Below are 24535 nucleotides of genomic sequence, written 5' to 3'. Positions count from 1 at the left end.
TTCTTTGAGAAAAAAGAATTGATATAACCAATGAAGCATATAACCTACATGCTTTTCTCTCCTGGAGATTAATATTTCCCATTAACCCAAAACTAAAAATAGTCCTTTTTACTGGAGTTGTTGGGGACCATTCACATGGTTTGCTGGTACCAACAACCCAACTCAAGAAATCATTCATTTGCTCTTACTATTTTTTCTCAGGTCATCTTTTTTTGGGGTGATTTCCCTGCTGCCCAGCTCCTTGGATAATTTAAACAATGTAGTGAGATGCGAAAATCTAGCTTTTATTATTATGTGTGTATAAGAATACATGTTGTTGTTGTTTGTGATATTTTTTTCATTGTTTTAAAAGACAAGTCATATCCAGGATCCAGTGAAAAAACTGAAACAATCCAGAAGACATTGCTGAGGTGAAAGCCGCTGTGTGCTTGAGATTCAACAGCAAAGCAGTTGAAATCTGAAGTATGGCTTTTTTCTCCCCTTTTGGTAACCATGAGGATAGCAGAATATCTTACATACAAAGCTTGTGGGAAGGAATAACCTTGGAAATGCTTCTACTGAAGAGTGATTTAAGCCTTGTTCTGACACATGAATCATGGGGTGGTGCTTTCTGTCAACATTCTTTGCTGTCTTCACAACCAGAAAAGCTGGTATCTGCCTGGTTACTGGTACTGCCACCACTTCTGGGGAACAGCATTGTGACAGCGGAATTTTTCTGAAATCATTTTTAAATACTTGCATATGCCCAGGAATACTCAAATGATATTTTCATCACAGATATATTATGGACATATTATTGATATCCCACACTATATAAAGTGAATTTGAAACAATTTAATTTTTATTCTTAATTGAGAGAAGAAAATATTCCAAGACATTCTTTTAGCCTCTGATGATGTCTAGGTGTTGTGTATGATGCAGTGTGCCTCTTTGATTAATTTTAATTCAATATTATCTTCAACATTCACATCTTAAAGTGGCTACATGCAGTTATATATGTTAATTCAATGTTATGATTGTGAATGTGATTTGTATTGTCCTTTTCTTCTCTTGTGGAAATCATCATTTTAGATCACTTTTTTCTTAGAAAAGCAAAATAAACATAAATATATACTAAAAACATTCTAGAAATTACTAAATTAGCTTTCTTTAATGGATTTTAATTCATTTGAAAGGAAGAGAGTATCAGAGAAGAGTACATGGCTAGATCATGCAATTAAACTCTTTTTATTTACTTATTTTTTAATTTCATTTACTTATTTTTATTTACTTATCTGAACATTTTATCAGAAATCATTTTATGTTTTCTTTGCTGGCTATGATCCTTCGAATAATTGCATCTATATCATTCTTCACCTTATATTTATAATATATTTTTATATATAATATAATATATATTTCTCTATAAATTACTCCTTCATCCCCCTCATAAAAATCAAACAAAATTAATTTTTAAAAAGCTTTCTTTGGGACTTCCCTGGTGGTCCAGTGGTTAAGAATCTGCCTGCCAATTCAGGTGACATGGGTTCAATCTCTGGTTCAGGAAGATCCCACATGCTGTGGAGCACCTAAGTCCATGCATCACAACCTCTGAGCCCATGGAGCAACTAAGTCCATGCTCACAACCTCTGCAGCCCTCTGGGCTGCAGCTTCTGAAGCCCATGTACCCTAGAGCTGTGCTCTGCAACAAGAGAAGCTACCACAATAAGAAACCTGTGTATCGCAACAAAGAGTAACCCATCCCCTACCACAACTCACTGCACCAAGAGAAAGCCCATACGCAGCAAAGAAGACCTAGCCAAAAATAATACATATGTCCATCAGCAGATGAATGGATAAGAAAGCTGTGGTACATATACACAATGGAGTATTACTCAGCCATTAAAAAGAATACATTTGAATCAGTTCTAATGAGGTGGATGAAACTGGAGCCTATTATACAGAGTGAAGTAAGCCAGAAGGAAAAACACCAATACAGTATACTAACGCATATATATGGAATTTAGAAAGATGGTAACGATAACCCTGTATACGAGACAGCAAAAGAGACACTGACGTATAGAACAGTCTTATAGACTTTGTGGGAGAGGGAGAGGGAGAGGGTGGGAAGATTTGGGAGAATGGCATTGAAACATGTAAAATATCATGTATGAAACGAGATGCCAGTCCAGGTTCAATGCATGATACTGGATGCTTGGGGCTAGTGCACTGGACGACCCAGAGGGATGGTATGGGGAGGGAGGAGGGAGGAGGGTTCAGGATGGGGAACACATGTATACCTGTGGTGGATTCATTTTGATATTTGGCAAAACTAATACAATTATGTAAAGTTTAAAAATAAAATAAAATTAATTAAAAATAAATAAATAAATAAATATTTTTTTTTAAGTCTTTTGATGTATCAGTAGATATTAGATTATTTCCTTCTTTGGCTCTTCCCTTTCCATCATACCTTGACCAGTTATATGTATATATATATATATGTATTATACGTTAGTCGCTCAGTCGTGTCCAACTCTTTGCAATCCCACGGACTGTAGCCTGCCAGGCTCCTCTGTCTATGGGATTTCCCAGGCAAGAATACTGGAGTGGGTAACCATTCCCTTTTCCAGGGCATCTTCTTGATCCAGGGATTGAACCCAGGTCCCCTGCATTCCAGGCAGATTCTTTACCATTTGAGCTACCAGGAAAGCCATATATAATCCAGTCTGGGACCCTAAACATAGCCAGGAAGGGCAGGTTGCTTCTCTTGTTACTGCACTGTCTTCCACTCCCACAAGTCACTCACTGCCATAACACTGGGCTCTATGAACCCTCTGTGCCCGTGAACATTGAATATTAGAAATAATTCCTTCACCCCAAAAATTTTTAACCGACCCTGCTTCTTTGCACCACTCATACCATACTGCAACAATGTCCATAATACCTTTAAACATGCAATTTTCTTCATTAACCTACACATTCATCTTCCCAGCAAGACTTTAATTACTCTGAGGACAGAGAAAATAACTGATCCACCCTTGTGTGCTTCCTAGCACTTGGCTCCATGTATGGCGGCATATCACAGATGTCCAAAAAAGAACAAATGTAGAGAGTTCCATCTCCTTTTCCCGGCTCAATAAAAAAGCCTGCTTCTGTTACCATGTTGAAACCATTGTGGGCTTATTATAGGAAGTCTTTAACTCATAAATTGGTTCTATTCCAGAAAGCACCTCTGAGGTTATATGACACAGAAACCCATTAACCATCCCTGGAGGTATCAGTCGCCAAGATGTGGTGTTGGATGGGGTCCTATGAGCGCGGTGAAAGGACTATATAGAATTGCTCTCTGGGAGCCGGTGGCCGTGGAACAGTGAAGAAAGGAAGAAGACAGAGAATGAAGGCAGTTGCTGCTACCAGCTGTGGCTTTGTCAAAATTCTAAAATACATAAAGGTCATTTGAGATAGTCTTCCACATTTTATTTTTTATTATTTGCAACTGTCTTGCAAATCGTGCTGTGCTTTCCTTACTCACCCCTACATCTCACCTGACAGTGATTTATTCACCCCTATTCCCACCTGCAGCACGACTTTTTGCTGGTCTATACCTTTCCTGTAAAAGCACTTGTAGGACTGGGAAATGAGAAAGACTAAAAGAAAGAGGAAGCTGATTTTAACAAGAATGGCAGCAACTCTGATTAAACTAATATCCACTAAGGTTGGAATGACTAATAGCATTTTTAATTCTTATGTGATTTGCATTTTGATGTCTTGCCCCACAGCAAAGTGTATCAGTTCCTGCTTTTCTCTAAGTTCATACTCTGCAACTTTCTCACAGCTCTAGTTGCCTGTTTATTGCTGTGGCTGATGCACGTGTGCGTGTGGGTGGGTGGGTGGGGGTGGTCCTTTGTGTTGGTTTTGGCAGAATCACCATGGTCTTTAGCATGAAGGAAAAGAGAACACTGAAGAGGGAAGACTGCACTGGTTCCAAGTGTGGGTTATTTGTAAATCAGGTGTCCTAACTGAACAATTGCTTACACATCTAAATATCCTTCATAATGGCTACGTTACAAATCAACGTTTTTGTACAAAGGTGAATGGGGGTTTTGCGGAATTTGTAAGCTTGGAATTTGTGGGCCTGAAACTCTGATCTATGACTTTTTGCTCGGAAGTCAGGAATGTGTAGTATGTGGGAAAGTGCTGTTGGGGCTTAGAATCCATTTGGGGCTCCATTTCATAGTCTTTGCAGCTTGAAAAAATAATCCACTGAAAATCTTTGATGGGGAATGGAGCCTTCAAACAAGTTTTCTTTATCCTTTTGTGATTCTAGAAATTTGATTAGATCAATTAGGGAGAGGTCATATTTCCTAAATGTCCAGAGGGAATTTCATGTTTTATTCTTTGATAATTCACATACAGTTAAAGAGTGTGAACAAGCCTCAGACATCAGAAAACATTGCCAGCTTCCTTGAAGAGTCTGTAAAAAAATATTTTTTGGGTCAATAATGTTTGATGTAAAAGAAATCAATCAACCACAATGATGGTGGCCTCCACTGTATTCCTTTATAATGTAAATCTCTATGTAGATAACGTCTAATTTAGGTAACATATAAATATGTATACATATGTTACTTACACAAATTTATATGTATGGTAAAAAGTATATATAGCTGAACATGTATACCACATATATTTGCATTATAGTGTCATGTTTCATTATACACATTATATATATAATTCTACATAAAAAAACTGAAATATGGTTATTTCTGAAGCACTATAAATGAATTTATAGCCTTGTAACTGAGTCTAGCCCCCAGCACCTCTTCCCAACTGAAGGACGTGCTGGGAAGGGCCCTGCTGGAACAGCTGTGTGACTGAGAACATTCCTGAGCCCTTTGTGCCCTCAGCCCTGTACCTTTAATCCATTTGAAGCTGGATTAAAGTAGGGGTTGGTGTACTATTATATCCTGTTGACATATTCCTCCTTGCTCAGATGACATCCCTCTGTGGTCTAAGTCCACAGACTCTTTCTGTAACTATATTTCTTACTGTTATTTTTAAATCACATTTTCTTTGGTTAACAAATATTTATTTAAACTTCTTGTTTTTTTATAATTTTGCTTTTGTTTATTTTTGACCGTGCTGGGTTCTCCTTGCTGCACGTGGGCTTTTCTCTAGTTGCAGCAAGCAGGGCTACTTTCTAGAACGGCTTTCTCATGGCGGTGGCTTCTCTTGTTGCAGAGCACAGGCTCTAAAGTCCACAGGCTTCACCTGTTGTGGCACATGGGCTCGGTAGTCGCAGCGCCAGTGCTCTAGAACATAGGCTCCATAGTTGTGGCGCATGGGCTAAGTTGCTCTGAGGCATGTGGATCTTCCTGGACCAGGGATTGAACCTGTGTTTCCTTCATTGGCAGGTGGATTCTTTACCACTGAGCCACCTGGGAAGCCCCAGTGAATATTTACTGAAGGCCTACTGCGTTCAGATACCACAATGGGGAAGACGTTCCTCTTACTTTTAGGGAGCTCATCATCTAGAGAAAATTATTGCCTCGTATTATGTGTCTAATAACTTTGTATGATAATTGTGTGTTTGGGTTTACAGATTTATGGACTTTTTATAAAGCATTTATGTGCAGATGTAGTGAGAAGTAAGAGAGTTATATTACATAGTTATTTGCAATGAATTCTAAGTGCAGGTCTAGGAACCAAATTAAGGGAAAAAGTCACTGTAATGAGAAGATAAAGTACATCTTATAAACAAAAAATAGAGTTTTAGCTTGTGAAGAAAATAAAAAAAACCAATAATGTGCAGTTTTCTGACAGTGATTGGTGAGTTTCCAAATATCTGTAGCCTAAGTTATTAAAGTTAAATAGTAAAACAATATATCTTCATAAGTCCTCATGTAACTGACTTTGTAACTATATTATTGATCAACTGTGGTTTCCCTTTACTAAGAAAAAAAAGCCTTTAAAAAAATCTCATATAGCTTTTTGGTGATCAAATACTTTGTAGAGGGCAACATTTTGATGAAGAAGGTGAGACTAAACCAGAAACATATGGATTACATTTACCTGTAAATGTGTAGATTTTTTAAGAGGTTACAAGGAAAATTTCTGACAAAAAGTCTCTTTATTTGGAGTATGAAATATATCTTTAAAAGACAAAAAAGGTAGATAAGGAAAATTGAATATATAGCATCTACAAGAAGTTGAATTGCTTTCCCATTCAAAAATGTCTAAGTCTACTCTGGAAAAGCACAGCAACTCCTAGAATGACTGGTCTGTGCTAAAAATTCAATTGTGGAGTTACCCAAAAGGCCTCCAGTTGCACAGTCTTACAAATATCACCCTGAATAATACACAATTCCCAACAGGTGACTTGGGAAATCTCTTACTAGTGGCTGGGGAGTAGATACAATGCATACATGCATGCATCTGTGTGTGTGTGTGTGCATAAAACATCTTCTAGCATGTTTTTGGAAATAGACCATTTATACCCCAATAATGCATTGTCTTATTACATTTTATGATGCATTTGCATGGATATCATTCACATGTATAAGGTTACACAGCTTTTTAAACTTAGAAAACACATATAATAACTTTCCTGAAAGATGGAATGAGAAAGGAGACTTGGACACGTACTCCCTCCATTGTGAGGATGGTGGCTTGTTCATGGTTTTCCTTTAATCTCTGCTCTATTCTCAATTACCTATTGCCCGTGTAGGAGAGATTCCAGGGTTTCTGAAACCAGCTTTTCACTGGATAACTGTAGGAAATTTCCTCCTTGCAGGATGATCATACATATTCTGCAAATCTTCATGAAACCCAAATTCATCCCCTTCTCTCTTGCCATTTCCTCCTAGACACTGTCTAGTGTCCAAGGAGGACACTGAAGAGTTCCAGAGGTGACAGAAGAAGAGAACTAATCAGAAAGCAGACCAAAAGTAGGGCGGCACCACACTGGTGAGTGGTCCTCGAGCCTTTAGTGGTTCATGGGTACAACCAGGGTTGGGGGGAACCATGTAATTGGGGGAAGTGATTCAAAACATGGGGCCTCCTGACAAAGTCTCCCATAATGTCCAAATATTTCACACTTCAGCACTGTGCCCAGGGCTGGCTCTAGACCTCCAGGAATTGCTCTTGTGGACTTAACATTGAACTGAAGCCAAATGGGACTTGGAATCTCCCACGTCATTGCCTCTGTGATCCTGGCAAGCCAGTTGCCTCCCTCCCTGTACTAGCTCCTCTGACCAAGCTTCCTGGAGCTCCCGATGTCTAGAGTGCCTTGCTGACCACAAGGAACAGGAGGAGCTGTTTCCATACTCCAGTAGAAGCCTCTATGTGCAAATTCTTCATTTGTGTGAACACTTCTCTTTTGTTAAGTACCATTCAACCTTATTGAATGATAATAAAGATAACTATGACTTTTTTTATTTTTTACAGTGTCAGGCATGAATCACTTTCTGTTGCTCAGAAATTGTACATTTTTTCCCTAGAATACTATAAGATTTCTCATTTTCTAACATGGTTTTGAAATTTATAAGTCAGCTGTCTCATTCTTTTCACACCCAGAAAGTATGGAAAGGGCCTGGTTGTTGCTTTGGCTCCATCATGGGGCTGGCACCACAGCCCTTGCAGTGCAGCCAAGAGCAGAGTATAACACTGATCCTCACCCACAGATCTAGATCTTTCTTCACCCAAGCATCACTGGCAACATGTACAAATCCTGACAAAGGAGCCTGGCAGGTAAATCCCAATGTTGCATGGCAACTGTATCAATCACAGGATCTCTAAAAGAACCAGGAAGTCGGGTCACCCTTCCCAAAAACTCTTGGGCATGTGGGCACATGTATGGCCAGGTAATTCCTGGGTCCTCAGCTTTGGCACCAAAGCAATGGCACCCCACTCCAGTACTCTTGCCTGGAAAATCCCATGGGCAGAGGAGTCCATGTGGTCGCTAAGAGTCGAACACGACTGAGCGAATTCACCTTCACTTTTCTCTTTAATGCATTGGAGAAGGAAATGGCAACCCACTCCAGTGTTCTTGCCTGGAGAATCCCAGGGACGGTGGAGCCTGGTGGGCTGCCGTCTATGGGGTCGCACAGAGTCAGACACGACTGAAGCGACTTAGCAGCAGCAGCAGAGCACTGCATCCCAGGTAATTTTCTTCCAGTCCTCCCTGGTGGTCAGTCCTAGAAATACCTGCAGGGGGACAAACTCTTGGTCTTAGAATGGCCTGGTTTCCCAGTCTCATAAAAAGGGCAGAGCTGGAAGGGTTATATGATACTGTGAGATTCTGGACCAATTTTTCAAGCCTGCCACTTCTTCACCCAATTCTCTATCAATGGCTCTTAAAGTTTTTAAACTACGATCCACAGAAATCTCAACCTAGCATAAATGCACCCACATACACTGATACATAAGCTTCCCTGGTGGCTCAGTGGTAGAGAATCCACCTGCCAAATAGGACACCTGGGTTAGGCCCCTGGCTCAGGAAGATCCCCGGGAGAAGGAAATGACAACCCACTTCAGTATTCTTGCCTAGAAAACTCCATGGACAGAGGAGCCTGAGGGCTACAATCTATGGTGTCACAAAAAGTTGGTCACAGCTTAGTGACTAAACAACAACACTAATACATATACTATATGGAAACAATAATTTCACAAAACATTACTTATCAGTGCATGCTAATGTACACAGGTGTTTTTCCTTATATTTTTATCTTTTTCTTTTAATCCTGGTCAAAACATACCAGATTGATTTCCTGAGCTACAAATGGTCATAGTCCACAGTTTTGAATAAAGCATTCTATATGATGTGGCTTATTTGCTTGTTAAAAAACATTTCAATAATATAATAATGATAACCATGAATTACTTAGCATCTACCACATGTCAGGTACTGGGCTGTGTGCTTTATACACATTACCTCTAATCCTACAATACCTTTGCAAGGTAGATGTTATGCACATTTTACAAAAGAGATTCAAGTTTCAGTTCAGTTCAGTCACTCAGTCGTGTCAGACTCTTTGTGACCCCATGAATCGCAGCATGCCAGGCCTCCCTGTCCATCACCAACTCCCGGAGTTCACTCAGACTCACGTCCATCGAGTCAGTGATGCCATCCAGCCATCTCATCCTCTGTCGTCCCCTTCTCCTCTTGCCCCCAATCCCTCCCAGCATCAGAGTCTTTTCCAATGAGTCAACTCTTGGCATGAGGTGGCCAAAGTACTGGAGTTTCAGCTTTAGCATCATTCCTTCCAAAGAAAATCCAGGGCTGATCTCCTTCAGAATGGACTGGTTGGATCTCCTTGCAGTCCAAGGGACTCTCAAGAGTCTTTTCCAACACCACAGTTCAAAAGCATCAATTCTTCGGTGCTCAGCCTTCTTCACAGTCCAACTCTCACATCCATACATGACCACAGGAAAAACCATAGCCTTGACTAGACGGACCTTTGTTGGCAAAGTAATGTCTCTGCTTTTCAATATGCTATCTAGGTTGGTCATAACTTTCCTTCCAAGGAGTAAGTGTCTTTTAATTTCATGGCTGCACTCACCATCTGCAGTGATTCTGGAGCCCAGAAAAATAAAGTCTGACACTGTTTCCCCATCTATTTCCCATGAAGTGATGGGACTGGATGCCATGATCTTTGTTTTCTGAGTGTTGAGCTTTAAGCCAACTTTTTCACTCGCCACTTTCACTTTCACCAAGAGGCTTTTGAGTTCCTCTTCACTTTCTGCCATAAGGGTGGTGTCACCTGCATATCTGAGGTTATTGATATTTCTCCCGGCGATGTTGATTCCAGCTTGTGTTTCTTCCAGTCCAGCGTTTCTCGCAATGTACTCTGCATATAAGTTAAATAAGCAGGGTGACAATATACAGCCTTGACGAACTCCTTTTCCTATTTGGAACCAGTCTGTTGTTCCATGTCCAGTTCTAACTGTTGCTTCCTGACCTGCATACAAATTTGTCAAGAGGCAGATCAGGTGGTCTGGTATTCCCATCTCTTTCAGAATTTCCCACAGTTTATTGTGATCCTCACAGGCAAAGGCTTTGGCATAGTCAATAAAGCAGAAACAGCTTCAAATACTTACTTGAAATATTTAATTATAAAATGCAGTTCAGCTTTTTGAAATATTTTTATTCATAAAGACTAAGTGGAGGGTACATATGTGTATGTATGTGTGTGTGCGTGTGTGTGTATGTAGACTGAGTGGAAGGTATATATGTGTTTGTGTGTGTAGATATATGTATTCATTATTTTATAGGATATATGTATATTTATGATTATTTTATAGGATATGTATATATATATATATACATGTATATACATCCTATAAAATAATGAATAGATTCAGAAGGAGGTAGATTGCATGGATAGGAGAGGGTCTCTGAGAAAAATAATCCAATGAGCTTTGTGTAATAATTCATGAAACAATTATCAGGCTTAGGTAGTGTAACTATAAAAGAAAAGCTTGTCCTGTTTCAGCTAATAAAATTTTTGTAGGCTGAAATTTTTCTCTTTCTGGAGAGAAAATTTTAGTATATTTGTTTTTGTCTCCCTTAAAATTTTATAAATTATTTCTTATCTTTTATGTATAGAAGTGAGAATGCTACTCAAACGTGTCTCACCATATTGCCAACAATGTAATTAAAATGGAAAAATGCACCAGAGAGTCCATGTTATTTGATCTACTGATGTCTGAACACTTGGTTACATTAGGCTGATCATCCTCAACAGGAAATGATTAAATGACAGAAATATTTACCGCTTCTGTTTCTGTTCTACTTTGTTTTTTAAGTCTACTCCACACCATTGGTTCTGAAGAGTGAATCACAGTAATGTTTAAACATATTTTGTCTCTCTGGACAGTACAACACTCCTAGGCTCAAGAATCAGGCTGAGAAATGACAGAGGAAAGCCACCCCCTTTATGGATGTTCCTTGTGTCACTGCCTCCTGGCATTTGTACAACTCTGCTAGGTTGAATATTATCAAGTGTGTTGGTTTTCTTCAGCCCTAATACTTATCATCCATTTATATTGAGGGATCATTATAGTTTGTAGTTACATAAAAACAAAAACAAACAAACAAACAAAAACAACAAGCAATCTGTCTGGATTGTTCTTTATGCCCTGGAACAAGCCTTCTTGACCAATAGCCAGCAGAGCACAATCAGCTCTGAATCTCCAGCCAAATGCTAATTACTGTATCCCCTTCCTCGAAGTTTGTTAGCTTTCCTTTCTCCCAATCAGAGCTTTTCAGTGACAGCTGAACTGTACATGTCCACTGACAATCATAAGACATCAAGAAAACCAGAAGTTGCCCCACCTTAACACAATCTGCAGACCAAAAACAACAATAAACACACTGTAGGACTTTTTTTTTTCTCTGCAGGGTGGGGTGGGAAATAAAAGGAAATCAATCAGATTAAAGGAGAAAGAGGTTACATACACAGGTTTTTAAGGAACTCTCAATCCATCATGTGACTTTTCAGGAACAGGAAACCATAAAGGTGAATTTAGATCTAAACATCTGTGGGCTAGGATCTATAATGGGCCAATGTATCAAACATGACAAAAGAACAACAGAAAAGAAGTAAGCCCTGCTTTAGTGAAATAAAACGCTCCCCAGAAGATAGTGGTACAAGTGCCACTTAGAAAAAATGAGGCCAGCATGGCTGCAAGTAAATTTCTGGGTAAAGTTAAAGTGTTAGTTGCTCAGTCATGTCTGACGCTTTGCAACCCCATGGGCTCCTCTGCCCATAGCTGGCCAGGGCTCTGTCCGTGGGCTCATGACATGGGCTCTCCGTGGGCTCCTCTGTCCACAGCCCATCAGGCTCTTCTGCCCATGGGATTCTGCAAGCAAGAATACTGGAGTGAGTTGCCATGCCCTTCTGCAGTGAATCTTCCTGACCCAGGGATCAAACCTGGGCCTCCCACATTGCAGGCGAATTCTTTACCATCTGAGCCACCAGGGAAGTCCCAAATTCTTGGGTATAATGACCTTAATTAAAACACCTATAAGACTTTACAAAGAGTTCACCTAAAAACAATTACCAAGGAATAAAAAGTCTTCCAGTACATCATTAGCAATATTTTTCTAAAAATATAATTGTTATTTATCTAGAATTCCTGCAGTAGTGACAGTGAGTGATGCGTAGGAGCTCACATGTGCTTATTTATCTCTTGACTTTTATAGTCATCCCTAAAAAACTACTTAGTCTTCCCAGGGGGCTCAGTGGTAAGGCATCTGCCTACAATGCAGGAGATGCAGGAGACGCAGGTCCAATTCCTGGGTCGGTAAGATCCCCTGGAGTAGGAAATGGCAACCTACTCCAGTGTTCTTTCCTGAATAAGCCCATGGACAGAGGAGCCTGGTGGGCTACATTCCACGGAGTCACAAAGAGTTAGACGTGACTGAGTGACTGAGCACTCAAAGAACTACTTAGAATTGCGACAGTCAATATGGCAAAGGATCCTGGATATACCTTTAATTCTATATTCTTAGAGTCCCCTTGTACTGTTTTTAATAGAATAGGAATCCTAAAATATTTTTTTCATTGTTTTATTACATAGGCTTCCTTAGACCACAAAGAAATATTTTTAATCCTCTTGCCTGGCGTCAATCACCTTGTCATCTTCTCCTTGGCTTATGGGAATCTCCTCCTCCTTCATCACAGCCTTATAAAGACAAAACTTCTCATACACACTCAGTGACAATCATAAGACACCAAGAAAATTTTAAGTCATCAAGTACATAAGTCACTGGAAGGAAATCTGACAAAATTTTAAAAGGATATTAAACCCCCATAAGGCAATCCATTGGCAACTGATGGTGAAACAAGATGAATGATGGTCCTCAACTTCCTAGGAGGGCAGCTCTCTAAAGAAACAGAGATGCTACTCACGGCATGTAGATAATCACTGTTGAAGTTCATACTGGATAATCTCCGCTTTTGATTGCAGAGCCTTACCTATAGTCATTCACTGAAAAGACAATTCACTGAAAGTAAAATTTGGATCTTTTCTTGCCAACAATGTTGGAATGATCAGGACCTACCTGAAAGATCAGAGAACTGAGTAATTATCCATCAAAGCTCATCTATACTCTGCACACCTTGGGGATATTTTTTTAACTTAATGGACTTTTTTTTGTCTTTATTACCTAGATCTTTTTTTTTTTTTTTCCTAAGTTTCAAAAGTTAACTCTAGCCATGTGTACATTTTCACTTCTCTCATGAAATTGCTCATGAATAGCTATATTTTAAGACTATTTCATGTAATATTGTTTCAGGAAGGCGGACCCTTTCCAGGGCCCGAAACTGGGCTCTTGTCTAATGCTCGGAAATGAATTGTCTGAGGAGACACATGTGCTGACAAAGCAAGAGATTTTATTGGGAAAGGGCACCCGGGTGGAGAGCAGTAAGGTAAGGTAACCCAGGAGAACTGCTCTGCCTGTGGCTAGCAGTCTCGGGTTTTATGGTGATAGGATTAGTTTCCAGGTGGTCTTTGGCCAATCATTCTAATTCATAGTCTTTCCTGGTGGTGCACACATCACTCAGCCAAGATGGATGATAGAGAGAGGGATTCTGGGAAGTGGACGGACACACGGTGTCTCCTTTACACCTTTCCCGAACTCTTCCGGTTGGTGGTGGCTTATTAGTTCCGTATTCCTTATCAGGATCTCCTGTCATAAAACAACTCAGGCAAATGGTTACTATGGTGCCTGGCCAGGGTGGGCGGTTTCAATCAGTGTGCTTCCCCTAACAAGATGACATCACACAAAATAAACCAAAGCAGATTTTCTGAAATACTACATATGACAACTAAAGCCAAGATATGGCTCATGTCCAACATGGGTTCTGCTTCAAACATTTGGCTGGAGGAGAAAATAAAATTTGTTAAAAGTTGGGAATATTTTTACATGAAACAGACAGCAGTTACCAAGATCACAATTCTTTTTGTTTTCTTTCAGCATTGCTGAGTTTTCAGAACTTTTTATTTTTTTGGTCACATTGTCTGCATTTTAGACACAGGACATAAAACAGCCAAAGGCAACATTCCTCACTCATATTACTCATGCAAAGGCTCGTGATGTACAATAACAGAAGTCACAGTCAAAACAAAAATAAGTTTATGATCCTCAAAACCAAGATTTGTAATTATTTCACACAAGTAGAACACTGCAAAAATACTATGCTGGTATTTTAGTGGGGCAACAGCCTTTGAAACTAGAAGTATTCTTTCCAAATAAGAGTGTGTGAAATGTACATTTCCTAGTTTCATTTTCTCCTGATCCTGAGGGAGATTCTGGGGGTGACAGGAATCTTTAGTCATGAGATTTCCAGATGTGAGGTAGAAATACTGAGTCTCTCTCAGTTCCCATTTAACTACTGGCTTCTCCGCTTTGGTCCTCAGTTTCTTTATCTGTAATTGAATGCTGTAAAAAGACAAATCTAAGACTGCTTCCATTCTAAATTTGGGGAGTGCAATTCTTTCAGAACCTGTTCGTGAATTTTGTGGGTGTTTGACAAACCTTGTCTCAGTAAAAGAAGTATGAGTTTAATTCGCTCACTGTGTTGCTTGCCATTTAGCATTAACCTCTGTGCCATGATGCTTAATGTTTCCACATTGTGTATCACATGTTGCAGATATTAATTCAGTGATGTCATTGCTTCACATGAGGGAGCTTCACCAACTATTAGTCACAGTTTTCTGTGGCCTTCCGGCCTTGCCTTAAGATTTCTTAGAAATGGAGCTGGTGATAAATATTCCACAGTGCAATTAGAAAGGATAAGATAATTTTTACAAGTTAGATATCCTCTCTGATTTACTTCTCTGAGTAACTGAAGAGTGACGAATGTGAAAGCAAATATTATATTAACATGTAAGTTTATTTGTACCACACCTCCAAGACACAGATTACTGATAATGCCTTATGAGTTGGTGTTAGGACATGGTAGCCCTAAATATCATCTCACTGTTTAAAAATACATCCTTCTAACTGAAGCTTTTTAGTTTGAGCTTGTGTTCAAAGGAAGCGAACTTTATTTTGCTTCTTTTCAATCTTGTAGTTATTTTAATAGATATGTTTACACATATGCAAGGGAGAGAAAGAGTAAGAGGGAAGAAATCCTGTTAACTTAAAGGTTAGGGAAGGAAAGGTGAATGAGGAAAAAACAAATCCATCATTGTTTGCAGCACCACTTTATGCATATATTCCAGGTAATTTTCATTTCTTATATTTATTTCACTCATGTGAATATTTTTTTCTAGTCACCGTGTTTATGTCTATATAAACTAGCTAAGTAAGGAATTAAGACTTCCCATTAAATACGGTGGGTGAATTTCTAACTTTATCTCAACCTTATCCCAAAGTCCTACTAAAATGACAAAAATTGTTTTAAAAAGGCGTAAACAGTTCTGGACTGGACCCAGCTTTGCCTGGTGTCAAGAGATAGTTGTTAAATACTCAGGACTCTTACAAGCCATTATTAAACTACTGGTAGCTTGAAACCAGTCACAGTGTGAGTTGTTGTTTACTCCCTAAGTCCCTGCTGTAGCCTGCCAGCAGGCTTGTAACCCCATTCTTGGGGTTACAAGAGAGTCAGACACAACTCAGCAACTACACAACCACAATTTCCATTAGAATAACAATTTTACTTTAACTGAAAAGAGTAGTGAGGATAAAAGGTAAATGCATCTGCTTTTATTTGGGGTGAGGAATAGAGCAGATTGATAAATTTTTAACTTTCACAGTAGCAAAGTAAAGGATAATATCTATAGCTGGCTGGTTTCTTAAATCATACACACGTATTGTTCTGGTAAAAAATTAAATGTATAAAGCAAACAGAGCTTTCTTGGTGGTTCAGATGGTGAAGAATCTGCCTGCAATGCAGGAGACCTGGGTTCGAAGCATGGGTCAGGAAGATTCCCTGGAGAAGGGATCTTCCAGCATTTTTGCTTGAAAAATTCCATGGACAGAGGAGCCTGTCAGGCTACAGTCCATGGGATTGCAAAGAGTCGGACACGACTGAGCAGCTAACATATGTCATATAAAGCAAACAACATAAAAGAAAAGCAATTAAGGTGGAAAACTTAGGCCAAATTCCATCACATTTCCAACATTTCAACACCATTATTTGAACCATTTAGACATTTTAAAAAGCTGAAAATCATGACCGGTTTTCAAAGACTTCAGGGTCCCTCAAGGCTATAATTATGGTGTTGCCAGGGCTGTAATTTCATCCGAAGCTAAGGTTCTCTTTCAAGCTCATGTGGTTGCTGACAGAATCCACTTTCTCATAGCTGTAGAGTTCAGGGTAGCCTGCTTCTCCAAGACCCCAGCAGAGGGGACATTTCTGACCTCCAAACTTTCTTTGAATGGACTCACTTGATTAAGCCAAACACACTCCAGATAATCTCCCTTTCAGTTCAGTTCAGTTTAGTTCAGTTGCTCAGTCGTGTCCGACTCTTTGCGACCCCATGAATCGCAGCACGACAGGCCTCCCTGTCCATCACCAACTCCTGGAGTTCACTCAGACTCACATCCATTGAGTCAATGATGCCATCCAGCCATCTCATCCTCTGTCGTCCCCTTCTCCTCTTCCCCCAATCCCTCCCAGCATCAGAGTCTTTTCCAATGAGTCAACTCTGAGCATAAGGTGGCCAAAGTACTGGAGTTTCAGCTTTAGCATCATTCCTTCCAAAGAAATCCAGGGCTGATCTCCTTCAGAATGGTTTGGTTGGATCTCCTTGCAGTCCAAGGGACTCTCAAGAGTCTTCTCCAACACCACAGTTCAAAAGCATCAATTCTTCGGTGCTCAGCCTTCTTCACAGTCCAACTCTCACATACATACATGACCACAGGAAAAACCATAGCCTTGACTAGACGGACCTTTGTTGGCAAAGTAATGTCTCTGCTTTTCAATATGCTATCTAGGTTGGTCATAACTTTCCTTCCAAGGAGTAAGCGTCTTTTAATTTCATGGCTGCATTCACCATCTGCAGTGATTCTGGAGCCCAGAAAAATAAAGTCTGACACTGTTTCCACTGTTCCCCATCTATTTCCCATGAAATGATGGGACCGGGCGCCATGATCTTTGTTTTCTGAGTGTTGAGCTTTAAGCCAACTTTTTCACTCTCCACTCTCACTTTCATCAAGAGGCTTTTGAGTTCCTCTTCACTTTCTGCCATAAGGGTGGTGTCATCTGCATATCTGAGGTTATTGATATTTCTCCCAGCAACCTTGATTCCAGCTTGTGCTTCTTCCAGCCCAGCGTTTCTCAGGATGTACTCTGCATATAAGTTAAATAAGCACTGTGACAATATACAGCCTTGACGAACTCCTTTTCCTATTTGGAACCAGTCTGTTGTTCCATGTCCAGTTCTAACTGTTGCTTCCTGACCTGCAACAGATTTCTCAAGAGGCAGATCAGGTGGTCTGCTATTCCCATCTCTTTCAGAATTTTCCACAGTTTATTGTGATCCACACTGTCAAAGGCTTTGGCATAGTCAATAAAGCAGAAATAGATGTTTTTCTAGAACTCTCTTGCTTTTTTGACGATCCATTGGATGTTGGCAATTTGATCTCAAGTTCCTCTGCCTTTTCTAAAACCAGCTTGAACATCAGAAAGTTCATGGTTCACGTATCAAAATTAAATAATTTGGGGTCTTAATTACACTGACATTCCCTGGTGGCTTAGTGGTAAAGAATCCGCCTGCCAACGCAGGAGATGCAAGAGACTCAGGTTCAATCCCTGGGTGGGGAAGATGCCCTGGAGAAGGACATGAAAACTCACTCTAGTATTCTCACCTGGGAAATCCCATGGACAGAGGAGCCTGGAGGGCTGTAGTCCAGTTCAATTCAGTTCAGTCACTCAGTCGTGTCCAACTCTTTGTGAGCCCATGTATGGCAGCACACGAGGCCTCCCTGTCTATCACCAACTCCCAGAGTTCACCTAAACTCATGTCCATTGAGTCGGTGATGCCATCCAGCCATCTCAACCTTTGTTGTCCCCTTCTCCTCCTGCCCCCAAACCCTCCCAGCATCAGAGTCTTTTCCAATGAGTCAGCTCTTTGCATGAAGTGGCCAAAGTATTGGGGTTTCAGCTTTAGCATCAGTCCTTCCAAACAACACCCAGGACTGATCTCCTTTAGAATGGACTGGCTGGATCTCCTTGCAGTCCAAGGGACTCTCAAGAGTCTTTTCCAACACCACAGTTCAAAAGCATCAATTCTTCAGCGCTCAGCTTTCTTCACAGTCCAACTCTCACATCCATAAATGACTACTGGAAAAACCATAGCCTTGACTAGATGGGCCTTTTTTGGCAAAGTAATGTCTCTGCTTTTGAATATGCTATCTAGGTTGGTCATATCTTTCCTTCTAAAGAGTAAGCGTCTTTTAATTTCATGGTTGCAATCACCATTTGCAGTGACTTTGGAGCCCCCCCCAAAAAAGTCTGACAATGTTTCCACTGTTTCCCCATCTATTTCCCATGCAGTGATGGGACAGATGCCATGATCTTCGTTTTCTGAATGTTGAGCTTTAAGCCAACTTTTTCACTCTCCTCTGTCACTTTCATCAACAGGCTTTTTAGTTCCTCTTCACTTTCTGCCATAAGGGTGATGTCATCTGCATATCTGAGGTTATTGATATTTCTCCCGGCAATCTTGATTCCAGCTTGTGCTTCTTCCAGCCCAGCGTTTCTCAGGATGTACTCTGCATGTAAGTTAAAGAAGCAGGGTGATAATATACGGCCTTCATGTACTCCTTTTCCTATTTGGAACTAGTCTGTTGTTCCATGTCCAGTTCTAATTGTTGCTTCCTGACCTGCATACAGGTTTCTCAAGAGGCAGGTCAGGTGATCTGGTATTCCCATCTCTTTCAGAATTTTCCACAGTTTATTGTGATCCACACAGGCAAAGGCTTTGGCATAGTCAATAAAGCAGAAGTAGATGTTTTTCTGGAACTCTCTTCCTTTTTTCCATGATCCAGCAGATGTTGGCAATTTGATCTCTGATACCTCAGCCTTTTCTAAAACCAGCTTGAACATCTGGAAGTTCACGGTTCACGTATTGCTGAAGCCTGGCTTGGAGAATTTTGAGCATTACTTTACTAGAGTGTGAGATGAGTGCAACTGTGCAGTAGTTTGAGCATTCTATGGCATTGCCTTTCTTTGGGATTGGAATGAAAACTGACCTTTTCCAGTCCTGTGGCCACTGCTGAGTTTTTCATATTTGCTGGCATATTAAGTGTAGCACTTTCACAGCATCATCTTTCAGGATTTGGGATAGCTCAACTGGAATTCCATCACCTCCACTATCTTCATTCGTATTGATGCTTCCTAAGGCCCACTTGACTTCACATTCCAGGATGTCTGGCTCTAGGTGAATGATCACACCATTATGATTATCTTGGTTTTGAAGATCTTTTTTGTATAGTTCTTCTGTGTATTCTTGCCACCTCTTTTTAATATCTTCTGCTTCTGTTAGGTCCATACCATTTCTGTCCTTTATCGAGCCCATCTTTGCATGAAGTGTTCCCTTGGTACCTTTAATTTTCTTGATGAGATCTCTAGCCTTTCCCATTCTATTGTTTTTCTCTATTTTTTTGCATTGATCACCGAGGAAGGCTTTCTTATCTCTCCTTGTAACCTTTGGAACTCTGCATTCAGATGCTTATATCTTTCCTTTTCTCCTTTGCTTTTTGCTTCTCTTCTTTTCACAGCTAATTGTAAGACCTCCCCAGACAGCCATTTTGCTTTTTTGCATTTCTTTTCCATGGGGATGGCCTTGATCCCTGTTTCCTGTACAATGTCACGAACCTCATTCCATAGTTCATCAGGCACTCTATCAGATCTAGTTTGTTAAATCTATTTCTCACTTCCACTGTATAATCATAAGGGATTTGATTTAGGTCAGGCTTGAATGGTCTAGTGATTTTCCCTACTTTCTTCAATTTAAGTCTGAATTTGGCAATAAGGAGTTCATGATCTGAGCCACAGTCAACTCCCAGTATTTTTTGTGCTGACTGTATAGAGCTTCTCCATATTTGGCTGCAAAGAATATAATCAGTCTGACTTTGGTGTTGGCCATCTGGTGATGTCCATGTGTAGAGTCTTCTCTTGTGTTGTTGGAAGAGGGTGTTTGCTATGACTAGTGTGTTCTCTTGGCAAAACTCTGTTAGTCTTTGCCCTGCTTCATTCCGTATTCCAAGGCCAAATTTGCCTGTTACCCCAGGTGTTTCTTGACTTCCTACTTTTGCATTCCAGTCCCCTATAATGAAAAGGACATCTTTTTTTGGGTGTTAGTTCTAAAAGGTCTTGTAGGTCTTCGTAGAACCGTTCAACTTCAGCTTCTTCTGCGTTACAGGTTGGGGCATAGACTTGGATTACTCTGATATTGAATGGTTTGCCCTGGAAATGAACAGTGATCATTCTGTCATTTTTGAGATTGCATCCAGGTACTGCATTTCAGACTCTTTTGTTGACCACTATGGCTACTCCATTTCTTCTAAGGGATTCCTGCCCACAATAGTAGATATAATGGTCATCTGAGTTAAATTCACCCATTCCAGTCCATTTCAGTTCACTGATTCCTAGAATGTCGATGTTCACTCTTGCCATCTCCTGTTTGACCACTTCCAATTTGCCTTGATTCATAGACCTGACATTCCAGGTTCCTATGCAATATTGCTCTTTACAGCTTTGGACCTTGCTTCTATCACCAGTCACATCCACAGCTGGGTATTGTTTTTGCTTTGGCTCCATCCCTTCATTTTTTCTGGAGTTATTTCTCCACTGATCTCCAGTAGCATATTGGGCACCTACTGACCTGGGGAGTTCCTCTTTCAGTATCCTATCATTTTGCTTTTTCATACTGTTCGTGGGGTTCTCAAGGCAAGAATACTGAAGTGGTTTGCCATTCCCTTCTCCAGTGGACCACATTCTGCCAGACCTCTCCACCATGACCCGCCCGTCTTGGGTGGCCCTACACGGCATGGCTTAGTTTCATTGAATTAGACAAGGCTGTGGCCCGTGTGATTAGATTGACTAGTTTTCTGTGATTATGGTTTCAGTGTGTCTGCCCTCTGATGCCCTCTTGCAACACCTACCGTCTTACTTAGGTTTCTCTTACCTTGGACGTGGGGTATCTCTTCACGGCTGCTCCAGCAAAGCGCAGTGCTGCTCCTTACCTTTCACCGTGCAGAAGCGCACCGGCTGAGACGGACTGCATAGAAGCAGGGCTGAGAGGAGCTATTCCTCACCCAAGGTCAGGGGGCTGCGGCGGAGAGGAGCTACCCCATGTCTGAGGTCAGGGGCGGTGCCCGAGTGGAGCAACCCCACGTCCAAGGAACGGTGGCTGCACGGGCGCAGGATGGCCGAGAGGAGCTACTCCACGTTTAAGGTCAGGAGGGGCTGCAGTGAGGATATACCCCTCGTCCAAGGTAAGGGGGTCACAAAAGAGTCGGACACGACTTGGCAACTAAACAACCACAATAGGCCCTTTTATAAAACTTCTGGAAGAGTGCTATTATTAATAAAGCAAACCAAAGAGTTTTATTAATCTATGTTACCATTAAAAATGTTAATAGTTAAATTTCAGCATTAATTTCTTGCTCTCTAATTAATTTCTCATTAATTTCTTCCTGTCTTTCGCTAAATAACTTTATAGGTCTATTATTTAAATTTTTTTTCTGAATATGTTTTGAGTTCCTCTAACTCTAGGTGTAGAGGAACTAAAAAGCCTCTTGATGAAAGTGAAAGAGGAGAGTGAAAAAGTTGGCTTAAAGCTCAACATTTAGAAAACGAAGATCATGGCATCTGGTCCCATCACTTCATGGGAAATAGATGGGGAAACAGTGGAAACAGTGTCAGACTTTATTTTTGTGGGCTCCAAAATTACTCCAAAATTGTGGGATCAGCCATGAAATTAAAAGATGCCTACTCCTTGGAAGGAAAGTTATGACCAACCTAGATAGCATATTCAAAAGCAGAGACATTACTTTGCCAAAAAGTTCTGTCTAGTCAAGGCTATGGTTTTTCCTGTAGTTATGTATGGATGTGAGAGTTGGACTGTGAAGAAAGCTGAGTGCCGAAGACTTGATGCTTTTGAACTGTGGTGTTGGAGAAGACCCTTGAGAGTCCCTTGGACTAAGTGGTATATTAGGACAAACATCTTTAGCATAAGAAAATGTCTCCAAAATAAAACTATTTTGAATTTTTGAACATCTATTAGCAGAGCTACCATAATATATTATTCACCATAGAAAAATCTCATTCATATTTAACCAAAATTCACTCCTTTTACTTATTACAAAATAAAATTAATCACATTAAGATAAATATGTTAAAGGAATTTTAGCCAGTGTATAAGGCTCAATGAGGAAGAAATAAAAGTATAGCAACGATAAACCCCAAATTCAATACTCAATATCTTATAATAACCTACAATGGAAAAGAATCTGAAAATATATATATATAACTGAATCACTTGGCTGTACACTTGAAACTAACACAACATTGTATATTAACTATAATTCAATGAAAAAAAATTTTAAAAACCAAAAAATGGAGCTTCCCTGGTTGTCCAGTGTTGAAGACTGCACTTCCACTGCAGGGGCCATAGGTTTGATCCCTGATCCAGGGTTCAATTCCTGCTCAAGGAACTAAGATCTTGCATGCTGCATAGTGTAGCAAAAGACAAAACAAACAAAACCCCCCAAATATCTGGAATCTCAGAAGGAAAAAATAAAATGTTAAAAATAAAATAAAAAAGAGCTTACAATATAGCACAGACCATCTGATGATTTCATATTACTGCAAAACAGACTATTTTCTGACCAAGCAGGTCATATAATAATATGCCTAGGTGTTAAACTGTCAAAAGAATTTTAAAATTCTAGTTCATTCATTCATTTTCTAATTAAAAGTTTGGAAAAAAAAACCTTGAAATTCTTGTATTTTATAATGTTGTGGATTTTGCTGTGCTGTTAACAATCATATTTTAAAAAGTACAAAATACGACTTAATAGTTTGTCTTTCTACTAAGCATTTTTGTGATAAGAGCTCTTTTATTTTCATTCTTAGAAGGACTTCATGCATGAGATTTCCACTTCGTAGTGTATTTACAAACAGCTTATTTTTAATCAACGTGTTAGGAGAGGTAAGTTAATACAGCACCCCAACCTCTACACAGAAGAGGCAGGATGAATTTTCAAATTGTTACTTTAGAGAAATGCCCCACTATATAGAGCTACATGTCTTCAACTGGAGTTTTCACTGTTAATAGGTGCTTCCATGAAACTTACTTAAAGAGATAGCATCTCCCTGTTAAAATGATGATATAGGAAGTTTATGTGGATTTTTTTAAAAACCACAAATCATATACACCTAACATCTTAAACAAATTTTATCCTTCCTAAGATTTTTAAAAACGAAATTCCTCTTACTCATTTTAGTACTTGTCTACACACTACTAGCATGGGCATTCTTGAAAGCAAAAATTCTTTAAAACTGCATCTTCCCATGACTGTTTTATAGGGAGCTACTGGAAACCTGAGCTAGAGAATATGGATTTAGGTAAATGTGATGCTGCCTGCATCTATATATAATAAGATGGACTTCCCATGGTTTGTGCAGTACATATTGTTATAAGTTATAAATGTTGAAAAGTAATTAATCTCCTATCAAAGAGAGCCCAAGGCAAAGTTAAATTGTATAAATGTTGTCATATGCATTCACAACTTATTCTTAGCTATATTCCTTAATCTAGCCACCCCTTCTTTTTTTGTTATACCCATAGTTAAAAACACAGACACTGAGTCAGACAGAATTAGCTATAATTTTAGCAATTTTGGTTCATGTATTGTTGAAGCCTGGCTTGCACAATTTTAAGTATTACCTTACTAGTGTGTGAGATGAGTGCAACTGTGCAGTAGTTTGAGCACTCTTTGGCATTGCCTTTCTTTGGGATTGGAATGAAAACTGACCTTTTCCAGTCCTGTGGCCACTGCTGAGTTTTTCATATTTGCTGGCATATTGAGTGCAGCACTTCCACAGCATCATCTTTCAGGATTTGGGATAGCTCAACTGGAATTCCATCACCTCCACTATCTTCGTTCATATTGATGCTTCCTAAGGCCCACTTGACTTCACATTCCAGGATGTCTGGGTCTAGGTGAGTGATCACACCATCATTGTTATTTGAGTCATTAAGATCTTTTTTGTACAGTTCTTCTGTGTATTCTTGCCACCTCTTTTTAATATCTTCTGCTTCTGTTAGGTCCATACCAGTTCTGTCCTTTATTGAGCCCATCTTTGCATGAAATGTTCCCTTGGTATCTCTAATTTTCTTGATGAGATCTCTAGTCTTTCCCATTCTATTGTTTTCCTCTATTTCTTTGCATTGATCACTGAGGAAGGCTTTCTTATCTCTCCTTGCTATTCTTTGGAACTCTGCATTCAGATGCTTATATCTTTCCTTTTTTCCTTTGCTTTTCGCTTCTCTTCTTTTCACAGCTATTTGTAAGGCCTCCTCAGACAGC

Source organism: Bos javanicus, chromosome 2 (genome assembly GCF_032452875.1).
Source record: "Bos javanicus breed banteng chromosome 2, ARS-OSU_banteng_1.0, whole genome shotgun sequence".
Classification (NCBI taxonomy): Eukaryota; Metazoa; Chordata; class Mammalia; order Artiodactyla; family Bovidae; genus Bos; species Bos javanicus.
Note: the sequence above shows the minus strand (reverse complement) of the source record.